At 41.7% G+C, this 25,736-nt stretch overlaps 1 protein-coding gene across 7 annotated transcripts in view; it reads left to right on the top strand.

Annotated features, from left to right (window-relative positions):
• The window catches only part of RIMS1 (regulating synaptic membrane exocytosis 1), a 2,255,956-nt gene that overhangs the window by 1,407,636 nt on the left and 822,584 nt on the right, over positions 1 to 25,736 (top strand). The gene's annotated exons all lie outside the window — the stretch shown is intronic.

The raw sequence follows: 25,736 nt of genomic DNA, 5'->3' as shown, positions 1-25,736 counted from the left end.
TAAGTAGAGACCGAGCCTGATATGTATAGCCTGGCAAGTTAGATGAATACATTTCATGATTATAACTACGAAGTTATATTTAGTGTTCCCAGAAAATGAATGTTGGTAGGATGTGTAATTGCAAATACACATGCTCTGCAAGTCTTGCCATTTAGTGGTGAGTGCTGACGTTTGCAAGTTGTTTTTTTTCTAACAAATTTTCTGTTACAAGATGATTTGTGACTCCTTCTCTAGCCTACAGTGCACCAGGACAAAGACTGCAACTCAGATTGTTTCACCCCAGCATCTTGAGTAATATTAACATGGTGGGGTGAAACAGCACAGAATAAATGGTGTGCTTTGTAAAGGGATACCTACAGGAAGTATTTTGGATCCCTGCTTACTTCGGGGAAGGAGGGTGGGTATATGTGAATCTACATCTTTACAAGCTACAAACAGATGATTACAGGGTAAGTAACATTTTCTGTTAATAGCTTCTGTGACTGTAGATACAGGTGCTGTGCACAGATGGTAAGGCTAGATGTGAAACCAAGGTAAAGTTCATAGACTTAGCTGAGGGGAGGGGGATATGTAGTGAGAGTTGTACTCTAACCAACCTTCCATTTGTGTGAAGCATTTGTCAGTGGAGAAAATATGGAATTCTGTCTTGGAGGAGCAGAGTTTGAGGATCATCCAGTCTTTCAGGAAACTGTCTCATAAATTCTGCCTGGTGGTTGGGTTTTCTGCACTCAAACATTTATTTAGGATAAGAGTAGACAAAATGTAAATTTCTAATGGAGGGTCATAAAGGGCCATTGTCAATTTTGTAAACACCCACAACGTCTGAACATTTTTGCCCATTCCTAAACCTGTGGATTGTCTACCTGACGACAATTCACACAAGTTCAACTAGAAGAAATGGCTGAACAGATACAATTCTGTCAATGCCTCTAGTGATTTTGTAGATCCCATCAAATGTGTACTTCTATGCAAGACAAATACATATTTCTACATCCCATCAATTTGCATACTTAAAAGCAAGAATACTCACCCTTGGGAAAACTGTTTCCTGATCCCCTGTGTTTCTTTTCAGTCTTGGTGTAACTTACTCATGAATTGTTATGTGTAAAACCTGGTTAATCATAGTAAAAAAAGATGAGCAGGCATGTCTTGGTTTATATTGCTTCATTAGAAAGGGAGATGTTGATGGAGTAAGGTGACTTCAGGGCCCCGGTCATGATACATATGTTTAGAACTTCATTACTAAAAATATTTATTGGGTGTGCAGTTTTTGTGCTTTAAGAATAAGGTTGTATTCCTTGAGCGGGCCTTTCACTGGCACTCTCTTGGGAGAGATCTCAGGCTGATTATCTAATGAGAATGTGGACCAGGAGTCCATTCTTGGAACAAAGAAAGCCATTTATTCATTGCACAGGGATTGAAAGGAGCTATAATTATAGTAACTTGAGTAATAATCGAATTAAAAAATTGAGATAATCAATAACAAATGTACACTGGTCTTGGATAAAACAGCATAAATTACATTTCAGAATGGAAGTGTATATTAGGCTTTATGAGGCGTGTCTTAGAAATCAAGTTTGATAAGATGTTGGCACAGGACAAAAAAAATATACCTGTGATTCATGTCTTACATTTCAGCCCTGCAATATTGCCACTTTAGATGTATGTTTTTTTCTTTAAATAGGGACTCAAATATTTTCACCTAAAGGCAGGTTTCCAAACTTAAAATTCATATAACATCTTCTGACGTCACAACTAAGATTATATTATAAATAATATTGCATTTTCTCCCATACTTACAAAATTACTATTGTAGGGACATCTTCCATTATTTACACAGTATACTAAAATTGTTGAAAAAAGGTTTTTATATTGTAATTTGTTTCAGTTTCTATTTCATATATACCAAATTAGTTTGACATAAAACAATTTGTTTACTTATATCCAGAGAATTTAAACAAAAGCATACCAATATTGAAAACAAAAATTGTATTTTCCCTTTGTATAATTGGAATTTCCATTCTATACTAGCTTTTTTCAAAACTAATCTTGGGGTTTTCAAAAGATTTTAGAAATATCGTATCGCTTGAGAGAAGGCTCAAAAGGTTATTGCTGTCAATCCCATTTTCAATGTTAAATATCGACTGGAGTCAAACGTCGTATGCCAAGAATGCTTTCCACATGTGTGATTCTGCTTAATTGAATTTTCCAAACAAAGTGATAGGTTGTACTTCAACATCAGAAAGTGCAGTGGTGGGAATTGTGACTGTATAAACTTTCATTAGAAAGGAACTCTGTCTTTCATCTTAGGACTTTTAATATTAGAGTAGTTCCAGACCAATAGAATTAGCTTTTGCTTGTTGAATTTTACACATGGCTGCACCAAGTTAGCTTGTTTGTCATTGTAACTCCTAGATCAAATATTTTGTTTTTGCCATCTCAAGATATTTATGATTAAAATACTATTTGCGCTGAGCTGACAGTCAATGAGCCCTCAGCATTATCTTAGTTTTTATTGCCATTGACCAATGCATAATGTCTGTGTATACTGCTAATACATGTCATTGCCTTTGTAGTACTACTGGAGAGAGATCCATCTAAACCAAATCCTCCGCATGCATTTAGAAAGAAAGTGCACAACCTTTTTTTTAGAATAGACATTCTAGATGAAAATTATTTTGTTGATCCCAGTAATACATGGGTCCAGTTAATATAATGAAGATTCACAATTTAGGACAGTCCACACAATCAATTGCACTACTAAAATCAACCAAAGCTGCAAAAATGTCCATGTTGCGTTTTTATATATGTTTTACATCATAATTGAAGGCATATGATAAAACTAATTGTGGACTATGAAGAGTAAAAACCCCTCTTGTTCACTGAGTAAATGTTTTTTATAATATACCCAGTTTACTAACTGTAAAAAATAGTCTTTAGAAAATATTTCACAGTAGGCATCTACAGGGCAATTGATGGATAATTCGATGTTTTGGATCTATCTCTCTGTTTATACAAAGGGATGTTGTGGCTACCTTTTCCAGAGTCAATAATTCACTTTAAAAAAATACAATAAGTAAAAAGAGGTTTCAGTAATTCAGCCCACACTAAAGGTACCATATTCAACAACAGGTGTACCACCAGGTCCCTGGGCACTAGTATTGACAACAGATACAATTATATCAACAACTTCTTCCATTGTTTTCTGTTCCATGCTAGAAGAAATTGGCCTTATACTTTGTTTATCAAAATTAATACTGGAGACCTGACATAATTTATTTAAATATGTACACCAATTGTCTTAATGTATCAGAACAGGCTTTTGGTTGTACTTTTGCCCAGTATTTTTGCTACAGTAATCTAGAAATCACATCAATTGTATGTAGCCATGGCTAACTGCATTGATTGTCAAAACTTTCTTGGTTTTCCCCTCCCAATCTAATGTGTTGTTTTTGGAAAATAGCACTTGCTGAAGAGTCACCCCAAACTGTTTGCCTTCCTCCTTCTCTTTTTCTGATCTCATTTTTGTTGGCTTTAGGACTCTGGGCACTGTACCACTGTTAACCAGTGTTAAAGTGAAATGAAGATTTATATAGCGCTGCTTATTACCCGTGAGGGTCTCAAGGCACTGTCCATGGACATGGGAAGATTGAGTGATTTACCCTGAATCACAGGACATAGCGTCCATGCTGATGCCGAGGGTCGAACCCGGATGTCCAGCTCCCAAGGCAGTCGATCTGACTGCTGCACTACATCCTTTCCCTAAGTGCATGTGCTCTCTCCCTAAAACATGTAACATTGGCTAATACCCAATTGGCATATTTAATTTTCTTGTAAGTCCCTAGTAAAGTGCTCTACATGTGCTCAGGGCCTATAAATTAAATGCTACTAGTGGGTCTGCAGCACTGTTTGTGCCACCCACATAAGTAGCCCCTTCATCGTTTATCAGACCTGCCAGTGCAGGGCCTATGTGTGCAGTTTACTTCCACTTTGACTTGGCATTTAAACTACTTGCCAAGCCATACACTCCCCTTTTATTACATATAAGCAACCCCTAAGGTAGGCCTTTAGGTGCTATGTAAGCAAAAGGCAGGCCATGTACTTGTAAGTTTTACATGTTCTGATAGTGACATACTTCCACACTACTGTGAAGCCTGCTCCTCTCATAGGCATGCATTAGAAATTCCCTTATATACTTTTAAGTGGTAATGTCTGATCTGAAAGGAGTGGCATTGTCATGTTTGGTATGGTTGGAATTGTAGTGAGAAATCCTGCCTACTGTTGAAGTTGGATTTAACATTTCTATTTTAGCAATGCTATTTTTAGAAAGTAGGCATTTCTCTGACTTGCTGCTCTCTGTGCCTTACAGCCTGTCTCCAATCTACATTTGGTCTGTGCTGGTTGACAGCTCCCCTTGTGCATTCTACCCAGACAGCCACAAACACAGGACACTGAGCTGCATCTGCATACTGATTAATCTTCCTGGGCAGGAAGGGTGGGGGCTCTCACTTACACTTCAAAGGCTAGTGGCCTGACCCCACAAAAAGGATCTCCAGGCAGACAACAATGGATTGAAAGGAAAACTGATGTTCTTCAAAACCACTCTTTGCAGTTTCCCCACTTCAAATGCACATTTAGGTATACATACTGGTCCTGTGACCACCCCCTCAAATCAAACACTTCTGGACCTACAGCTGGACTCTCTCAGAGAGACTGCCATGCTGCCCAAAAGACTCATCTGGACTGCTTTTCTGAAAAGACTGCTCTCCTGCTTGTTGCCCTGCTGTCTACTGCTTCCTGCCTCTGCTGGAAGAACTTTGCAATCCCCTAAAAGTGATCTCCAAGGGCTTGGAGTGAGCTTGCCTCCTGTTAAGAAGTCTCAGGGCCATCAAAGACTTCACCAGAGGTAGAAACTCCAGTGCACCAGAAAACCGACGCAACACCTGCAAAAATCGACGCATCACCTGCAGAATTAATGCAGCGTCTCGCCGCTGAAAAATCGCTGCAGCATCTCCTTAATTGACATAGTACCTGTCTCATCATCGCAGCGCATTTTGTCCCTGTGATGCAGTAAGGAGCCAAGGCTGCATACCTGGAAATTGATGCATCACCTCCGCTGGGCCAGAAGAATTGATGCATCACTTTACTTTCCGACGCACCACCTCCTCTGCGGTCCTCTATGTTGTTATTTTTTAGTGCATCCCAGGAACTTTATGCTAAAAAGATACGTCCATTAATTCCTATCGATTAAGACTTACCTAAACTTCTAAAAAGTGATATCTTGACTTGTGCATATTGGATTCTTGTCATTTTTGGTGTTTTCGCTATTAACAGTATGCACAAATACTTTACACATTGCCTTCTAAGTTAAGTCTGCCTGCTCTGTGCCAAGCTACCGGAGGGTGAGCACAGGATTATTTTGGTTGTTTTGTGACTTATCCAGAATTGTGGTCCCTACTTGGACAGGGTGCATACCACTGCCAACTAGAAACCCAATTTCTAACAGTTGTTTTTAAGTAATTTATTTAAAAAAATGTTTTATTATTGCTCAAGAGAAATAGATTGACAGAGGAGCAGGAATTCATTGGAAAAATATCACAAAAATGAATAAACATATCTGAGTCTTTTGGAAATCTGCCTTTTCCACGTGGGCACCTTTGATTTTTTGCGTTTTGCTGGACCCTATAGTTTTGCTGGCTTTAGACCTCTGCTAATCAGAAGGAAAGTGTTTGTGTTCACTCTTTAAACATGATTACTTTGGCACATTTCTAGTTGGTATGTTTAACTTGCTTATAAGTCCCTATTCTATGGTACAGAAAGTGCACCCAGGGCCTGGAAGTTTAATGTCACTAGTGCACTGCAAAACCTGTTGTGCCATCCAGTACAGTGCAAGGACAAGCATGACTTCAGGCCTACACTATGCCACTAGACTGATACAGTCTAAACCCTACTGTTTGACCTGTCAAAATAACCCTTTTTGACAGGAGAAAAACTTTGTTTTAAATATAAATGTCACCCCTATGTAGGCCTTGCAGCCCACAAGGTCGGGGGCATGTTATGGAAAAGTGGGACATATAAAAAAGTAATGTTACCATGTGCCCATAGCGAAAAGGCCCAAAAGTTATTTTTTCACTGTGATAGGCTTAGCTGTCCTATAGAGGAAACCTAAGTACAGATAAAAATACTAATGCTGTATATCGGGAATGGAACCACCTAGAAACATTATTAAACAATTATTTTTAGTAGTTATTACCAATCATTGGCAAAGTTGGATTTTTAATTCATATTAAGGAAAAGTAACTTTTAGAACGTTACCCATCAGCTTCCTGAACTCTCAGACCGCTAATTACCATAAGCCCCTGACAACTCTCAGCATGTGCTCAGGCTTGAATATATATAAGGAGTACAGAAATGCCTCCCAGGAGCAAACAGTAGGCTGACCTGAAAGGGCAGAGATGACTGCTCTGAACTCCACAGAATATTCAGAAGTGGGTACTGTGGGCAGCATGTGACACCACTTTCTACCATAGCTAATAGGGGGGGTTTAGCTCGGGTTAATTTAGTGACTTGGAAAGTTCATACTGACATGGATGTGATTATTTCTGGCAGTTGCTCACCTCAAATGATAATCCAGTTTCTTACACTGGTGCTCAGACAGTTATACATTTGGGAAAATTATTTATCAATAGTCCTGTATATCACCATTTTTATTGACAATATTAACTGGAAATTATATTCCATTCTTTAAACTCTATTTTAAAGTTAATTATGGATGTATTTCCTGTATATGCAATGAAAATGTAATCAATAGATGCAATTAAATGTAATCAATCAAAGAACAAAAATCTGTTTCTCCAAGTAAGCCTGCCAGTTCAGCTGACTTTAAACTTTCCACTGGTTGGGGCTCAGTTTAATTCCTAAGTCCATGGTTAATGGGCTTATCACTTCCTTATCACTACACCAAGTAGGAAGGGATGCACAGGATAGGTCTCAGGCAATATCTAAATCTGAAAAAACTAATTTGTTGTGTAGGGAACTAGTAATGTTAACAATAAAATTTCCAACTACAATAGCACTGCTCCTGGATTTACAAATATACCAGGAAGAAGTGGGCGGGTAACAGTGCACACCTGGCTATTCAAGTATGCCCCACCATTCCTCCGGATCTGCCCTCCGTTAATTTCCAGCAATGTCTAAGGTAAATGGTGTACCCTATTACAATCAATATGGGACCCAAATAAAAGAGATGCATTGTAATACTGACAGCATAAATGCATTGGTAGGAGGTATCACATGACTGATTACTTGTTCTTAAATCTTGTTATGGTTTATAAGGACTGAACCAAGTGTTGCTCGAATGAGGATTTACCTTAAAAAACAAGAGACAAGAGACATCTGGCAAAACAGGAAACTTTTTTTTTAATTAAACATTACAGCCAGGAGAGCAGTTACAGCACTGGGGTCTGAGGACTGTTTCTCATAGAACATTGAAATGACCCACGTTTTATACATGTCTCTGGCGGCAATACACACATGTAACATTCTTTCCCTGGTGAAATATGCAAACTATTGATAAGGAGTCGCAGATATAATTTCCAGATAGGGAATCCAGATGGGCCTCGACCTGGCACTTTGTGGGCCAGCAAGTAGGTGTCCAGATGTGCGGCCTAAGGGGCACGTGGTCACTTTGTGTGCTGTGTCCAGATAGGCTAAGTGCACCTAACTATATGTGACATCTAACGTTCTGTTTGTTTTGGAATGCATGGTCTCTCTGGCAATGTGTGCTTTATTGGGGCCAATCGCTGTGGACCATTGTAGTGTTGCTGCGTATCTGTGGGATCTGATCTAAGCGTGTGTGTTTGGCTGTCAGCTAAGTGTTACCCCCACCTGTGTCCTGTCAATCATTAACCTTCAGGTTTGGGCGGCATAGCCTACCTGACCACGTACCTATGTGCTGGGGTTGAATGAGAGTTCATGACAGGAGAATCCATCAGAGGTGATGTGACTTTGTTTGAGTATAAAAATGTATTGTTCACGTCTAAAGGTGTCTTGTTGCTGTGTTCATCGATTGGTCCGATATTAACACAAGTACTCCTGAGATTATAGCTCTACTCCTGCATAGTCCTGTGATGGGATTAATGTTCATACCTCTGTATGATGCAATAGATTTGACAAATGTAAATGTGAGAAACGCTAATAAAAAAGGTTAAAAAAAATCTCCAACTACAGTAACAGTAGTGCTTGCATAATCTTCATATAGCATCAGTAAATCTCTTGATAATATCTCCTAATCATAATAATCAGGCATGGGCATATTTTATATTATGCTAGCATAACTCACATAATTTCTAGAATTTCATGTTAACGTTTGTTACGCAAAATGCCACAATGATGCCACTTTGAGTTATTACATGCCATTCTCTCTAAACATTTACTATGTATGTGCCATTCCCATTAAAAATATATAGTGAATACCGAGGAACAGCAGAACATCTGTTTGTAGTGCTTTTGTTTTTTTTGCACTAATGGCTTGAAATGTGTTCATGTGTCAAATGTTGACACAATAATTTATTTTTAGCTAAAATATAGTACTAAATTACAGCTTTGCATTTTCCACAATTACACATAATTTTACATAATTTTGCCAGACCTTTGCATAATTACTTGAATTAGGCACACCTCTAATATTAATGTATAATGTGGGAGAAATGTAAACATTACAAAGTAAACAATTATGACAAGAATCATTTAGGTACACCATGGAAGTGTGCTTCGTTAGGCAATTTACATCCATTGTCTGTACACTAGAAATTAGCTACAAATATTTTGGGGCAAAATATGAGTTTGGTGGTCCCAACATGGGACCGCCAAACTTGCGGGGAGGACACCACCCCAATGGCAGTGGCGTCCCCCACACTATTACAAGATTTCCATCACTCTGACCTGGCTGACTGGCAGAAACCTTGAAATAGATCGTTTCCGCTGGTCAGACTGGTGATAACAGTGCTACAAGATAGCACAGAGGGGGCTGACCTGCACCCTCAGAATGCACACTGTCTACAAAGCAAAGCACACAGTGCACATTCCGATGGTGCTGGGCAAGCCCCTTGTGACCCCAGCACTTGTTCTCCAACAACATTTTCATGATGGAGAAACCGCCATGAAAAGGCTGGCAGAGAACAAGGTACAACCAGGACTGCCATCAGCCCATCGGGATCTTGGATCCTGGTGGAGATGGTGATCTGTTGGCGGGTCCACCTTTCAAACTCGTCATGTGGTGGTCGGACCGCCACAGCCGCGGCGGTCTTGTGCCAGACTCATAATCAGGCCCTTTGGTTTGCAGAATCACTGCTCCATATACCCAGATAACTTTTCCTGTTTCTCCTGCCACACAGGATACACTCAAGTGACCCTTACCCTTTATCAAGCTGGCTCTTACCAGGGAGCGAATACATTCACAAGACAGAAAGTGTGAAATGTGAAAGTGTGGCATTGGAATTGTGATGGCCAAACTAATTCTCCTGAGAACTGAACAAACAACTGTGCAGAAAAGTGTGGGGGCTGGACATCTCTAACCAGCAAGTGCTGGGCTAGGTTTGCTTGGATTTTCCCAATAAAAAAGGATTTCCTCACAGCCCTTGTAGTTTAAAAGGAGAAGAAAAATACCTAATTTACTGCAGACAGTCCAGAGCAATGACCTTTTACTTCATCACCGCAACCACAACCAAACCTTGAGATACAACTACTTTTCACTGAAACACTATCCATTAAGAAGGGTCCATCAACATGAGATGACTTCTACTGCTGAATTCTAGACATTACACACATGACATTGTCTATGCTGTCAGTGTGATGACCCCTGCAATTACTAGGGCCATTCACAGGTACTTTAATATTGTTTCCAATATAGTCCTACTGGCACAACCTATGCATTAAAGGAAAAAATTATCAAAATTGCCATGCATTGCCCTGCTTCAAGAAACTCACCTTTTTCCATCTGAAGCTGCAAAACTAAAAAGAGATTGGGAGGGTAAGGTACTTAATACTTGGAACAGATAGACATCTTGGCCTGATGCAGTAGGCTCTGCTGCCTATAAACTAGTAACAGTTGTTGTCTTGTGTAAGAAAAACACTCCATGCCTCAGTACTGAAAATTTTGTACAGGATGTGAACGCCATTATGTTTCTGCAAACATATTAATTCAGCGGACATTGTTGATTATAGACTTAATATATGCTCCCAGTAAATCAAGTTCCCCTTTTTCTCAAGACTCTCCAGAATGTCTGGTGGAAGTAAGACAGCGATAGTAGAGGATTGGATCCTGAGTTTTGACCCTGTCTCGGAAAGATCTGGTAAGCCTGATATAGGTAGCACATAAGCCAGAGATCTGCTGATTGACCTTTTACAAGATCTCAGGCTTGTAGACTTCTGGAGGCTCTTGCATTGTCAGATGAGAGACTACATCTTTGTATCATGAGTGCATGGCAGACACACCCATATTGATTTCTTTCTCATCTCAGCCTCCATACTACGGAGTAGTTTGTCAAGTGCCATCTAAGAAGATAGTATCTCAGACCATGCTCCAATAAAGTTATAGTTAGACTTAAGAATCATGAAGGTTTGATTACAGCTTTAAATCCAAATACCGGAAAAAATGACCCATGTCCCAACATGTAGATTTTGTTTTAGACTGTGAGGGATTTGTAACTTCTAAATAGACACTGTGGGCTTCTGGCAAGGTATATGTGAGGGATTACATGTTGATAGAATAAACCCTGACAAAGGGAAATGTTATGGAAGACCAAAAGAAACTGGTGTCATCCATAGGGGATATCATCATTCATTAAAGTATATCACCCAGTAGCTTATTCCGCAAGAACTGACTAGATCTAGATTTGAGCTCATTACTCTCTTCACATCTCAACCTGAATATGCTTTACATTGATTAAAAAGGAGACATACAATGAGCATAGAGAAAAAGGTGTGTAGTCTCAACTCAACTTTTGGCAGAGGGATTCAATGCATGTTATCCTTGCAATACATAATGAGAGCAGTGATTTGCTTACTACGCTATGGACAAAACCAAATAATTGACTACATTCTTTACCAGTTTGTGCTCGTACTTCACATTTAGAGGATAGGTTCTTGACTTTTTAAACAGATTTTATTGATTTTTTTCCAAGACATAGTGACAATCCGGCCAATGATTTGTAAAACAGACAATGTACATGAAAGAAACACATATCTCTGCTTATATCTGCACAACACCATCCAGTCCTACTCCATCCTCAAAAGTAGAGGATAGATTACCATATAAAAAGGCCTGAAGACCATCCCTCCTGTGTCAAGCATAACCTATTCCACAAATCGGCATATTTCATCATTTATTTCACATCTCATAGGGTGGACAGGTTCCAGCACAAGTCCCCTGTAGTCTCCGAATGCCTGGCACAGCTTTGCAGTTTTCTGTGGGAAACCCTGGAACTTGTACACTGCCATTTCTATGCCCATGCAACAATCCAAACCATTTTTGCATACTGACAGAAATGGGGGGGCACTGTCTTCCAACCCTTTGCCATATCCCTCTTTGCCATAGTCAAGCAAGAAAAAGTAGAGACAGCTTGTAATGATTGCCCTCCAGTGTGTCTGAGAAATGAAGTAGGATAGGCTTTGGGTCTTTCGGAAGTGTCCTGCTCAGAACCTCACCCAAGCATGATATCACACCACCACACTGTATGTATAAATGTACCCTCCTCCGCTTTACACTTGAGACAGGCTGGGGAGACTATCACTCCCATATTCCACACTCAATGCTTTGTACAGTATAGTATACCCTATGGAGGTATTTGAGCTGAATTAGTCAAAGCCAGGCTGCAATGGTGACACTCCTGGGTGGCCCCAGTGCCTCTGTCGAGTCTTCATTTTCCAATGCTCCCTCATCGCCTCACAAATATGTCAGAGAGCTGCAAATGTGTCTGGGCAATTAGAGACAAGTGTCTGGTAAATTTGTGCAATTTTACGATCACCCAAATTCCCGAAAATAAGTTCGCCTTCCAAAGGATTGTATTTGGGGAGTTCTGGGAGCTCAGATATATATGGGGTCAGGGCATGGCAGAGTTGCAGCTAATGATAGAACTGGCTGCAGTGGAGTTGGTAGCCTGTTTGCAAAGACTGAAACAATTTAAGGACAGTCCCACACATGATGTCCCCCAGTGTATAAATACCTATAAGGTCCCTATTCCGGAAACGCTTGTGTGTGGCCACCTATGATGGCCAGCAGCCATGCCACAGCGCCATGCATTGTGTAAATTCTTCCCACCACCCCATTTGCCGAAAGGACTTCCTCTACTGCATAATTACAACATATATTGTGGGTGGAAGGCTCCCTCAGCACCCCCATAATAAAAATACGAGATGACAAGAGTGTCCCCATTGCCCAGCGCTCAGACGCATACTCAGGGTCCTCATGCACCCTACACCACCAGTCATCAATGACCAGAAGGTGCAACACCACATAGTAAGATTCAGTGTCTGCTGAAACAATGCCTCCACAGTATGTGGATTGAATGCATTTCCCCAAGGCGATGCGAGGAATGCCACCTGCCCAAAGAAAGCTGTATAGAGTTAACAGATCTAAACCATTGTCGGGCGATTGCATAGGGAAAGTTCTGTAGTTGATGCAATAGATGGGGAAGGAAACCATTTTGAAAATGGCAGACCTCCAAGTAAGGGAGAAAGAGGGAGAACCAATGTATTTCCTCTTTGAGGGGCGCCAAAACAGGGTTGACATTTTATGTCCATGCCAATGAAGTGTAGGGGGATACAAATACCCCCAGATACTTTAGACCACCTGGGTGATCTGGAGTCCCGATACCCTGCTGATGTATTTTTGGTACTTGCCTCCTGGGAGCGCAGAGTGTTTGGAAGTATTATGGGAAGGTCCTGTGGATTCACCAAAAATGTGTATGATTCGCAAAATGCGCTGCCCGAGGCTGCTGGGGAGGTCAAACAGAAAAGGACGTCAACCTCATATAGTGCTATTCAATCTGATATCCCACCCTCCCAGTCGGACCCAAAATCCCAGGCATCTGTCTGTACCCACGCCTCCAGGGGCTGTGTTACTGGAGCAAATTATAAAGGAGATAAGGAGCACCCCTGCCTCTCCTGTGCCAGATTGAAATATGATCTGAACTTGCCCCAGCCACTCCCACTGTTGCTGTCAAATCAGTGTACAGTATTCTAATTTAAGACAAAAAAAATCTAGAGCCAAATTCGGGCAATGCAGGAGTGCAAACAGGTAGACCCAGCTGATGGAGTCGAAGACTTTGTCAATGTCGGCAAAGAGGAGTGCCAGGGGACCCTCTAGTCTGTCTGCCAGGGCTGCGCCAAATATTGTGTTGAGTGGCACGACCAGGCATAAATCCAACTAGGTCCGGAATGACCAAGTTTGTTCGCCAACGCCATCACGAAGATCTTCACCTGGAGATTTAAGAGAGAGCGATAAGAAGAATGCTGGTCAGCCGGCTGACCAGGTTTGGGGAACACTACAATCTCAGCATGGTGCAAGTCAGGATAGGGCAGCAACATCAGGTGCAGCTCGGAACACCCCCAACATATATTTCTGTAGTTTTGGTATGAAGGCCTTAAAAATTTTAACAGGAATACATTTGGTTCAGGGGTCTTTCCAGGGCTCAACACCACCAGGGCCGACAAGAGCTCCTTCCCCATGAGGACACAATCTAAGGTGTCATGATCTATAGAGGAAAGAGTTTTAAGCGGGATCTCTGTCACAAAATCCTTCATTTGGTTTCTAGACAACACCTCCTGCTGAGCATAAACCTCCTATAAGTATTTGGCAAAACTGCATGCCACTGACCTAGGGTCGTTAAGTTATACACCTGCTGAGTTGCACACGGGGAGGAAGGGAGGAGCAAATCCAGGGCCCTGGCACAACCAATGCAATATCTTACTGGAATTATTGCCCCTTTTATATTTGCGGCTTTGAGCTGCCCCCCACAACAGGCTGGCATCCTTTAGGAGGGTCTGTTGCTGTTGTTGTAAGAGGCCGAGCTGTCTGCATGCCTGCTGCCCTTCCACCAGACGGCCCAGTATCTCTAAATCAACTATTTGGGCATCCAGGTCCACCAAATTCCATGCTCAGCTTCTCTGGAGCCCCACAGTAAAGCTAATATCAGGCCCCCTCTCTGTGGGCTTTGGGGACTCTTATAGCATCGTCTTTGACGCTACTGTGTCAGTGTTAACTGCAAAATATTCCTAGTCTGAGTTCTGCATATACCATGGTGAAAGGTGCCATCTAAAGTCCTGACGCTGATGACATACACGGATGCGAATCCTCACTGGGGAGTGACCTGAGAACCCCTGTGCCAAAACAGAGATATCTGTGATTCTGTTTACATGGGTATGTGGGATCAGGAAGTAATCTAGGTGGGAAGAGTCATGTGCTGAGGAGAAAAAGGTGTACCCCCCACACGGGGAATGGGCCTCCCCCTAGATATCCACGAGGCCTAAGGCAGACACAAATTTACTCCGTGCCCCTTCAGCTCACTCTTGCAGCTTTCTGCTTTCTCCCCTTGTGACGCTTTTTTGTTTTTCCCTTCCTCCGTCTTTCCCATATGTGTCTTTTTCGCAGCAAATGTTTGAGGCAGAAGAATAAGCCCTGGCCCTCAAAAATAAGTGCCGGTGCTCAGCACTGGACACAACAAGCACAAATTAAGCACTGATCACAATGTGCCATGGCATTCAGGAAACGTTTGTGTATCGATATAACAACGTGAGCCGGTGTTAGAGAGTCAAGAAATGAATTTGAAGATTAAAGTGCTACTGCCACCAACTTCAGGGACTGTCTTGAGTGAATGTGTATTTTGTTATCAAGTAATGTGTGGTGTCTTGTTGTGAAGGCGTATAAACAACTGGAACTGAACAACTACTAACGCAGCCACACTCAAAATTATGCGGTTAAGATACCATTTAAAGCGCAAGGCAGGGTTGCCTGTGAATAAGTATCCTGCCACTTTTGTGGAGCCTTGCAGGCGAACAGGAAAAGCCGGCCAACACGATATCTGAAAGCCTTGCTTCACCAAGTCTGTGGTATATCTGAGAAATGGTCTTAGACTTCTGTATAGGCAGGTGCAAGTATGCATGTAGTGCATAGGGGTGCTCGGAATCGAAAAGACATGCTCTCTGGACCTTAAGTCAACCTTTCTTCGGTGATTTTGCATACCTGGAAGATGCCCTTAGGCTCCTTAGCAGCTAAAATGCATGAGTGCAGGAGAGGGCCACAAGTGCATTCTGTGGTTAATTGTCTCCGCCCGCCCTCCAAGGCCTTGGTATATCTGGAATGCGGTCTCAGACTCCTGAGACAGGGGTGCAGGAGGGGCCCTAGGGATCAATGGGCTCTGCTCCTTAAAATACATTTGTATATCTTTGAGGTGGGTTTAGATTATGACGGGAGATTACTGATGGCATCAGCATCCACAAATTAATCCCTCTCCAGTTCTGTGTTTAGCTGCGAGACGCTAGTTGTTCAGCTCTGCCATTGATGGGCACAGGACAGTTATACAGCTATACCTTGGGGCCCTCAAGACATTTTGATGGCCTCCATACGTTAATCTTCTTCCACTGTAAAATCCTAATCTTTTGGAATAATGGCCTCTCGAACTGCTGTTTGCTTCAGGGCCATTTAAAGTGCTTAACTTGAATGTTTTTCTGTTGCTATGTTAAGTAATGCAACTGTTCATGTCTTAAATGAAACATGTTTGTAGTGGAAAGGCTAGATCTAGTCTAGAGCAGCCTAAGGTATCCTAGACTTTTTGTTAAGGTTTTTAATGTATTATTTTGTATTGATTAACCGAGAAACTTATTTGCACGTCCCCATATGTTCATAATGCATGACTTGACTCTGATACATATTGCTGAAATCCTAACTTACCTATTGCAGATAATATACTATATCACCCAGAAGGATATCTTGTGCTAAAATAGCAGATGTTTGTTACCCAGCTCAGTGGTATTCATTTTATTGACCTCAGAAGGATGAAAGGCTCTTTGACCTACCAGGATACAAACCTATAACCATTAGTGCAAACACAGACCCCTGCTGTGGACGTGTTGCCACCAGACTGTCGTCCACTAAGCCACCAGACCCAGTATACCAGGGTTGAAAGTTGGTAAAGTCCAGTGTTTACAGAAGCCACTGCAGCCCTTAATTGCTGTTGCAGTCTTTGGGGCAGCTACATAATGAGGTAACCTCAATGACCTTTCATGTGTCCCCTTTCTAGAAGCACTTACCCTCCCTACACATTTTGCTGAGACCTGCTCTTCACTTGCCTCCACTCTTCTGCCCGGTAAGGACAAGTAGGCTTTGGAAAGAGAGTGATGGCCGGGGGACTAAATCATAAACTCAGCACCTCCTCTCAGTGTAGCATCTTCATCTCATCTTATCTCTTCTGTCTGGTTCTCCCTCGCGTATCTTCCCTTTCCCTGCGGCTGACATTGCCTTTGTGACTGATTATATCACTACATAATTAACAATGGTGTTACTCGGTACAAGGCCATTCAAGCTCTGTCACTTAAATCACTGATGACGGGCAGTCATGTTTGCTGTGTTATGTTATTTGGATTTGTAAAACAACGCTCATCACCTACAAAGGTATCCAGGCACTTAATAGGGCAAGGGCCTGAGAAGATGGATGGATGGAATAATGACTGTTTTTTTCTGGAAGAGCCAGGTCTTGGGCTTCTTTCTGAAGTCCATGAGAGCGGGGGGGAGGGTTCTGAGCAAGAGTTGGACATCTTTCCAGGTTTTGGCTTTGATATGTGAGAAGGATAATCCCCAGCATCTGTTCTTCTTGATGCAAGGGGTACATGCGGTAGCATGGGGAGGCCGACCAAAGGAGTCTTGTGGGATGGTAAAAGTTGAGGCAGTGGTTAAGGTATGCAGGTCCAATTTTTCAGAGGGCTCTATAGGTGTGTGTGAGCAGCTTCAATTCGCATCTTTCCTGGACTTGGAGCCAGGGCTGTGCGTTGAGTTGTGGTGAGATGTGGGTGTCTTGTGGCATGTTCGAGATGAGTCTGGCGGCAAAGTTCTGGGTGGTTTAAATGGGCGCAGGACATGAGCTGGGATTCCAGCATAAAAGGTGTTTCTATAGTCGAGTTTGCTTGTGATGAGGGCATGGGTTCAAAGGGATCCATTTGAAAATCTTGCGTAGCATCTGCACATGATGAAGTGACAGCGTTAATCTGTTTATTCATAGTAAGGTTGGTGTCAGGGATGATCCGAGGTTCTTAGCATGATCAGTAGGGGTGGGTGGGGGGTCCAGTTTGGAGGGCTACTATATGGCATCCCAGTGGGAGTGATTTCTGAAAATCGGGACTTTGGTTTTGTCTGAGTTGAGCGGGAGGCAGCTGTTATTCATCCATGATGCAATGTTGCTCATGAAGTTGTTGAAATAGGTTTTGGCAGTGTTGGAACTGTCCGTAAGAGAGAGGATGAGCTGTGTGTTGTCAGCATATGAGAGAATGCTGATGCTGTGCAATCTCATCATGTCTGCGAGGGATGCCATGTATATATTGAAGAGCGTTGTGTTGAGGGATGAGATTAAAGGACCCTGCAGATGAGAGTTTTAGGTTCTGAGGTGTAGGGTAGTAGTATCACACATTGTGTTCTTCCCATGAGGAAGGAGGATGGCCACTAAAGGTCTGGCTTGCGGATGCCTGGGAAGTAAAGTTTTGTGATGAATCTGTTGCGGGAGACTGTGTTGAAGGCTATGGAGAGGATAAGAACAGCTGTCTTCTTGGCTGAGAATGCTTCTGATGTCACTGGTGGCCGTGATGAGGACTGTTTCAGTGCTGTAGTTGGGGTGCAAACTTGACTTGAGATCTGTCGAGGAGTTGGTTGTGCTTAAGGGGGTCAAAGAGTTAAACATTGATGGCTCTCTTCATGACTTTGGCTGGGAAATGTAGAAGTGAGATAGGTCTGTAGTTGCAGAGGGTGATGGGATCTGCTGGTGGCTTCTTTAACAGGGTAATGACTTCTGCATTCTTCCAGTTTGCTGTGAAGGTGGCAGCGCTTTGGGAGGAGCTGATGATTGATGTGAGCCTTGGGGAGATGAATGTGCTTCCTAGGTTGTTAATAAAATAGGGACGAGGTCAGAGGGTGGTCCTGAGTGGGTGGTCTTCATCAGGACTGTGGTGTCTTTGTCCGAGTTGTTGATCTTCTGTTGGCAGTGGTGACATTGTCGGGCTGGTCCAGGGGGTGCAGGTCGGTGGGCTGAGGGTCGCATTTGTTGGAGATATTGGCAATCTTCGGGTCGAAGAAGTTTGAGAGGGCATCAGACTCCTCTCCTGACCCCTCTCCAATGCCTTGGCATTATGTGAATGACTTGCTTTGCTTTTCAGTCTCCTCTCAGCTTCACCCATCATATCACAAGCAGTTCTTTGAAGATAACCCCTCAATGAAGACCTCCAGCCTAGTCCCTTCAATCCAGTGTGGAGAATTCCTTTATACCCTTGGCATGTTTGTGCCTAGGAAATGCAATCCACCACTGCACCTCTCTCAGCCTTCAAATATTTTAGGGCTAGCCTCCAATGCCACCTGATGTGTTTAATGCTGAGGGGATGTGCTACCTAGGGAAGATGGAGGGTGGTATGTTGCAGGAGAAGCAAAGGAAACACAAGCAAAATTCATCCTGCATGATACTTTGAACAGCCAAGCAGGGGCCCACTTTAAATTTCAACCATATAAAAGCTTTAAAGAGGTGTTACTGTGTGGGTAAAATGCAGCTTCAGTAATAAATATGCTTTGCAAGAAACTAATACTAAATGTGGGAACCTTCCAAATAGCAGTGAATGTGTGAAGCATAACAATACTGGAGGCTTGCCTTGGATGTTAACTCCTTAAACTCTGTTCCATTGTACTTCACTGTTGTAGTATTAGGAGACAGAGACACAGATGGAGTATTATGTGCCCAAGATTGTCCCAGTTGGTAAAGTAGGAGACCAGAAATTTCCACACTACTGTGGTCTACAAAAGCTGTAAATGTACCACCATGTAGTTACTATACAAATGTTGAGTGTCTGGTAGGAGTGCATATTGAGTGCAGCATGTATAATTGCTGGAAAGAGTCTGAGTAAAAAGTGTGTTTTGCCTGTGTGAATGCAAAGTGACTGGAGTGAGTGGTGCGAGTGCAGGACAAGTGAAATATCTATATGAGCTCACAGTGAGTGTTGTGTGTGAGTAGATGGTGAAACACCTGTCAGTATAGATATAGAGTGGTGTGCCTGTATGAGTCAAGAGTGCAGATCATTAAAGCCAGACCATTTGGCATTGCTAGTGCTTGTTCCTTAAACTGAAGAATATTTAACTTCTCATCCAATCAATTTTCCACTTTACTTTTAACATTTGAAAAGATGTGTTGATCTACATTTTTAGTTATGGTCAGGTCACTAATAAACTTTTTAAAACAAATTCCCTCAAAAATCATGTTAGTGCACGTATGGTATACTGGTATAACGGTATACATTGCTACATCACCTCTACTACATTGTCTGACTATTACGATGCTCCTACTATATTGGCAGAACAAACACGTTGTGGGTCAGTACATGCTTGACAAACACACATCTTAGGTTAAGTTTAATCATTTATATTAGGGTTTGGATTCTGAATAAAATCATATTAAATTAATTCAATTTCAACGATGGTAAATATATTGAAATAAACATAGTAATAAATTAAAAATAGATGGAGTGAGCTCACCACGGATATGTCAATTAAACACCTTGCATCCTATATAATTTTGGTAAAACATGGGGAAAATTAAAATTGATTTAGGAGTTGCTCTGGGCCCTCGGGTTCACACTCGTTCAACCATTGACAATTTTCTGTTGTGGGCAGTGGATCTTGTCTCTCATGAAATAGAGTTGGCAGAGCTTCGACTTTCACTGTCTGCCGCCTCCTAACTCACTTTCCATTAGAAGCAACAATCCATCTAAACCTATAGCTCAAAGCATAAGTATCCCTAATTCCCCTGTGAGGGGTATCAATGTGAGTAATGGTCCTGCACAGGATAGCCCTGTGGATATGGCTGTTCTTGACAACAGCACTAGCAGTGGAGCTGCAAAGAATGACTGCTTTCCTGAAGCCGAGCCCGTGGCAAAACAAAGGAAAAAGTCACAGAAGTCAAAAACATCTAAACCTAAACAAAACCCGGTGACATTAGGGCTTGATAATACAATCACTTTGCACACCTTCTGTACAGACCTTTGGGACAGTTTGAGCACTAGCCTTAGTGAAGTACTGGATGCTAAACTGTAGCTGTTCCATGATCAGTTAGGTGCCATTGAAGCTAATTTGAATTTTTTAACAAAATCAGGAGAAGGTGGCCCTCTTCCTTTGCAAAGGTTACAGTTACCAAATGCAGCTGTAGCTGATCCATCATACACCAGTGTAGTAGCATTCATACAACTTCCAGCTGACTCAAGGGGAACTGGGCCTAGAGAGGGTGTGAATCCAACAACCCTGAACCTGGCCACAGTGTCAGGAGCAGATGTGAATCCCATGTCCCAGGGCGCTGGGACCCAGACTCTTCCTGGCAGTCAGCCAGAAACTTATTGACAAAAGCCAGCCACTCGCCCTGTAATTGACCTGCCCCCAGCATCCTGTCTGTACGCGATTGTTCTAGTTAACATTCCTAGCCTTCAGACCGACTTGCCTGAATCAACGTGGGCCCTTAAGAACAAAGTGACCCATTGGTTGAACAATAATGTGAGTTGCAAGTGGGACTTCTAAATGAGATTCTTTATGTTTGGCAGTTTTCAGGAGACACTCTAGTCATTAAAGTTTGTATGCAGTTGCAGAGGAAGTATTGCTCTAGCAAGAGCTGGCATGGTTGAACTAAGTCTAATCAGAAACTTGCCATGTTCATTTTTCTACAGACACTCAATCCAGCCAATTACTAGAAGTAATAGGGGCTATCTCATAAACCAATCCTCGATTAGGCATCCATTTAATTTCGATCTCCCTCACCAAAATCGATTCCAGGCCCTTTCAGATCTGGGGGACAATGTCTGTTATCCTGGATCGGAGGGTGGCTGCGAAGAAGATGCTGCTGCTAAGGTGATTTATTTCTGTGAGACTGAAAGTCCATCTGATTGTACATCCACCCTCCCATGACTGACATTTTCTGGTCCTCCATGCCTAGGTACTGGTTTCTGTTCCCCCCAAGTTGAATTATGATGTTCAAAATGAGGATGTGTGCGGGGCCTTGATGGATGGGAACTTGGGTGAGCTGGATGTCTTAAGGAATGATGGCCTGGATGGGATTGAGTTCACCACAATTCATGTTGATGATAGCACCAGTCTCCCCCCTGTGGGGCTTGGGTCTACAATTTGTCTGGATGTTACTTGGGATAATAGGAATATGGATGTGGTTGGGAATGATCCGTTGACCTAGCTAAGGTTGGGGGTGTGAGTGTGGTTGCAGCGGGGGCCTATCCTAACATAATTACTAGGCTGTTGTCCTGGAACATAGCTGTTTTTTTTTCCAAGATGTTCTGTCCTGAGTGTTGCACTTTTATTGATACTTACAATATATGCATATTGAGGAAATTTGGTTGACTATAACAGTGTACCGATCCAGGGTTGTGGCATTTACTAAGGAGGCCTTCCTCCAGGGTAGGGATCATCCAGTACGAGGTGCAACAATCTGGGTCAAAAGAACATTGACATGTAGTATCAAGGAAATCATGTTGGATTACCCAGTATTTCAGTAACCTACCCAGGCTTGGCCACATGTTATATTTACAATGTTTGCTGCAGGCCAACAGCAAATAAAACTGAGTGTGGAGTACTACGGATCTTAGCCGAGCTTTCAGGTGAGGTTGCTAAGATCGTGGGGGGGGTATGCCTATGGACACACATGTGGAATTCCATTCAAATGAGAAAGATCAACGGTGGTACATCCTCACACTAACTATTTCCCCCATAAAAAGTTGGGCCCCTTTGGCCCTTCAACTCGCTTCGATAGTATTGAATGCAGGCATAAGAGTGTGCAATGATAGATCTAGGTCAGCTAAAGAAGGAAAACATACTTATAATGGGCCACTTTGTACAAGTCTGATTGACTACTTTCTACTTGACCTTTGGCTTTTGCCTAAATTAATTGATATGGCAATCCTAGCCCGCCAAGACAGTGACCAAAATGTGCTTGCCCTAGAACTTAGGAATTTATCCATACAAAGAGATGATAATAAACCCTTTGATAGAAGGTAAACAGTGGTCTCCAAAAGACGAAGTGTTAAATGGAGTGTGTTATCTCCCTCTAGAGAATCAATTGCTGACGTTTACAAAGTGGTCACTGAAGTGATAGTGGAGTTGTTGCCACTTCTAGATATGCCAATGGTCCGTAGTGCAACCTTGCACAAGTACAGTAATATACACGCCAAAATGTCCTTGAATTTAAAACAATGCTATCTCACAGAGACTAGCCGACATGCTAGGAGATGTAGTGCCCCAACTTGGTACAATACCACATGCAGTGAGGCTCGGAGGGCGCTAATGGGCACAATCAAGCGATAGGTCAGCAATTCACATAACTAGAAAGGCATATAAAGACATCATACAGGCTTGCAAGAGAGAATGAGAAGTTAAGAAATGAGAGGATCTCCATGCAGCAGTTAAGAGAAAATAGATCTCCTCTTTTTGAAATATTGTAGCAACTGGTTTATCCCAGTCAAAAACCATATTACAATGAATGAATGGATTGTTTGTTTCTCTAACCTGTACTCTCCTGAGGAATATCCTGAACACGTTGGGCCAGGCACCCGTGATATTGGCACAGGCAGCTGTGAAGGCACACAGCCCACCACCAGAGCTTCCTCTCTAATTTATGATCCCACAAAAGAATATTAGTTTTGATTCTAAGAAAATAGTGAGTCCATTACTAACATTATGTGATACAAAGCCCCTGGACTTGACAAGATTCCTGGGAACCTTTTTCTGGATGAGATCGAAGTATGGGCTCCTTCTTTCACCATTTTATTCAATGTAATATTGAATGGGGCCCCTATTCCTTCAACCTGGGCTGGAGCTGAGATTGTACCTGTCTATAAAAAAGGTTTCTAGAGATATCCACTCCAATTATAAGGTGGTAAGCCTAATTCATAGTGCCCAAAAACTCTTCTCCAGGGTCATCTTGAGTAGACTTCAAGATTGGATGACCGCCTCAGACATATTGACCCCACTGCAAGCAAGCTTTGGAGTGTGCACTAGTATACTGGATCAGGTCTTTTGTCTTCTACTATTATACTGGATGGTCGTACAGTTAGGGAGCGGGCGATTATACATGGTGTTTGTTGACCTTAGTTCAGCTTTCAACCTCGTTCCCCGATTTAAGTTGTGGCAGAACTTGGTGGATTTGTGCGTCCTGCTCTATCTCTTAAATATGATTATAAGGCTCCCTGATAATAATTTTGCACAAGTTAGATGTGGACAAATGAGGGAGTTGACTGGTAGATTTCCGTGAACAAGGGAGTCAGGCAGGGGTGCTTCCTTACAACCACCTTATTTTTGCTGTTCGTAAACTATTGGGCAAAGTACATAGATCACTGCAAGTCTGATGCTCCACACCTGGCAAACATCGGGGTTTGCAGATGAAATGCGCCTCCTCTCTGAAACCCTATGGGCCTGCAAAAAATTCTTGACAGGTTCAATAACTTTTGTAGAGTGAGAGGCCTAGATATCAACCTTGCAAAAACAAAATTTATGGTTTTCAATTCTTGCCAACCACCCGCTCAAACCTAACATTGAGGTGGAACCCTCTAGAGCGAGATCATACCTTTGAGTATTTAGGTGTAATTTTGACTGAGTACCTCAAATGGCAGGCTCACATTGCAAGATGTGACCTAAAATTATATCAAACATCTGGTGGGCTATTAAAGATACTAGTGACCTCACAATACACCCTGTTTCCCAGTTGCTAGGATTCACTCCGTATGGAGTTGAATTATGGGGACACAGGGAGGTTCCATCTTTGATTGCAGCAGAGAACTGCTTTTGCAACCATAGTTTGGTCTACGAATCAGTACACCACTGCTCTCTTTTCCAATGGTTTTGGGATAGAAAATGCCAACATTATGGCCCCTTTTGTGCTGGAGGAGGATTTCGACAACTCTGGGAACTGAGTTCAACAGGGATTGGCAGAGGTGCTGTGTCTGCCAGGGAAAGGTAATATCCCATGTATTAAGTATGGTAGGTCTGCATTGACATCCATTGACCTTGAGTACCTCCGGACTAATCCAGAAGAGGTGTGTGCGATCTAAAAGGGCAAGTAAAGAGAGTTTATTGGTCTCATTAAATGGGCCTATTGCCTCCCTGTCCCAATTTGGGCTCCATGATACAGCCCTTCCTTTTACAGAAAAGTGAATTTGAATTAGAGCAGTTCATGGATGAAATGGAGCCCAGCATTGCGACAAAACTTTACCTCCAATTTAGATATGGGACCCTTCCCCTCGCTTTGTATACCGTTAGTTGGGATCAGCCAGCAAATTTAGCCCATAGCCATTGTCTACTCTGCAATACATGGCAGGAAACTATTGAGCATGTTTTATTCTTTTGCCCTACGTACTATAGTCTAAGGATGAAATGGGTTGCTCCTCTTTCGTAATCTTGGAGTAAAATAATTCAAAGAAGCTTTGAGAATGTTTCAGTCAGATACCAGACAAATGCTGCCATGTGGAGGATTAGGCTAACAGCAATCCAGTGAATTTTTAAATATATTTTATATGGTCGCTCCTTATTTGATGCACTTGGTTCAAACTACCTTGTATTTATCATCAAGTGGTCTTATATATTAATTTAATGTTTTATTTGTTTTAACACATATAATATAATAATATGATAATACATTTTATTCCTGTTTCAGATTAATATTTTGTATAAGTACATGTTTGATTTCTTTTGACTTTTGGTGGTGAGATTTGCCGAATAAAGGTTTTACTTGACTTGAATTAAACAGTCATATTTAAAACAAAAGTTTAAATTGTATTCAACAATTTGAAGACAGGGTTATAATTTCAACTAACAATTACATTATACTATAAATATAACTATGCAAATGAAGTTTTAAATCAAAAGTAGCATCAACAGACTTCCTCCTGAGATATATGAATTACAGATTACAAAAGTAGGAAGTAAATACATTGTGCTAAAGTAATTTCACTTTCTACTCCTGGGAAAACATATTTACATTTTATAGAAAGGTAAAGGTTACTCAATTAATGTAAATAAATTAAAAACTGAATAAAACAATTAAAATGTGAGGGGTGAGCTAGTATACTAAAGTAATGGTAATTCACTTAATAACATTTAAAGGTGTGGTGAAGGTTGCTATAACAACTAGCTCTAAATTGACAACATATTTTTGGAAAGGGTTACTCATGTAAATAATTTCCAAACAATTAAATACATGAAAAACGTGTCAAGGAATTCTAATTTCATTTATTTATATTTCTAAAGGAAAGTACCAGTATTCTAAGACTTTTTGAATGGGAGAATAACAGTACTTTCCTATTAGAAATGTCTGTCCATTTAGAGCTCTTGGTTAATTTATTAAATACAAAAAATGTAAAGGTATTACATTGAAATAAATGGTAGGATAATAAATTAATTATGTAATTATATTACGGTGTTAGGACTAAGTTTTGCACAGTAATTAAAA

Source organism: Pleurodeles waltl, chromosome 5 (assembly GCF_031143425.1).
Source record: "Pleurodeles waltl isolate 20211129_DDA chromosome 5, aPleWal1.hap1.20221129, whole genome shotgun sequence".
NCBI classification, from domain to species: domain Eukaryota; kingdom Metazoa; phylum Chordata; class Amphibia; order Caudata; family Salamandridae; genus Pleurodeles; species Pleurodeles waltl.
This window is presented reverse-complemented; position numbering and strand designations above follow the sequence as displayed.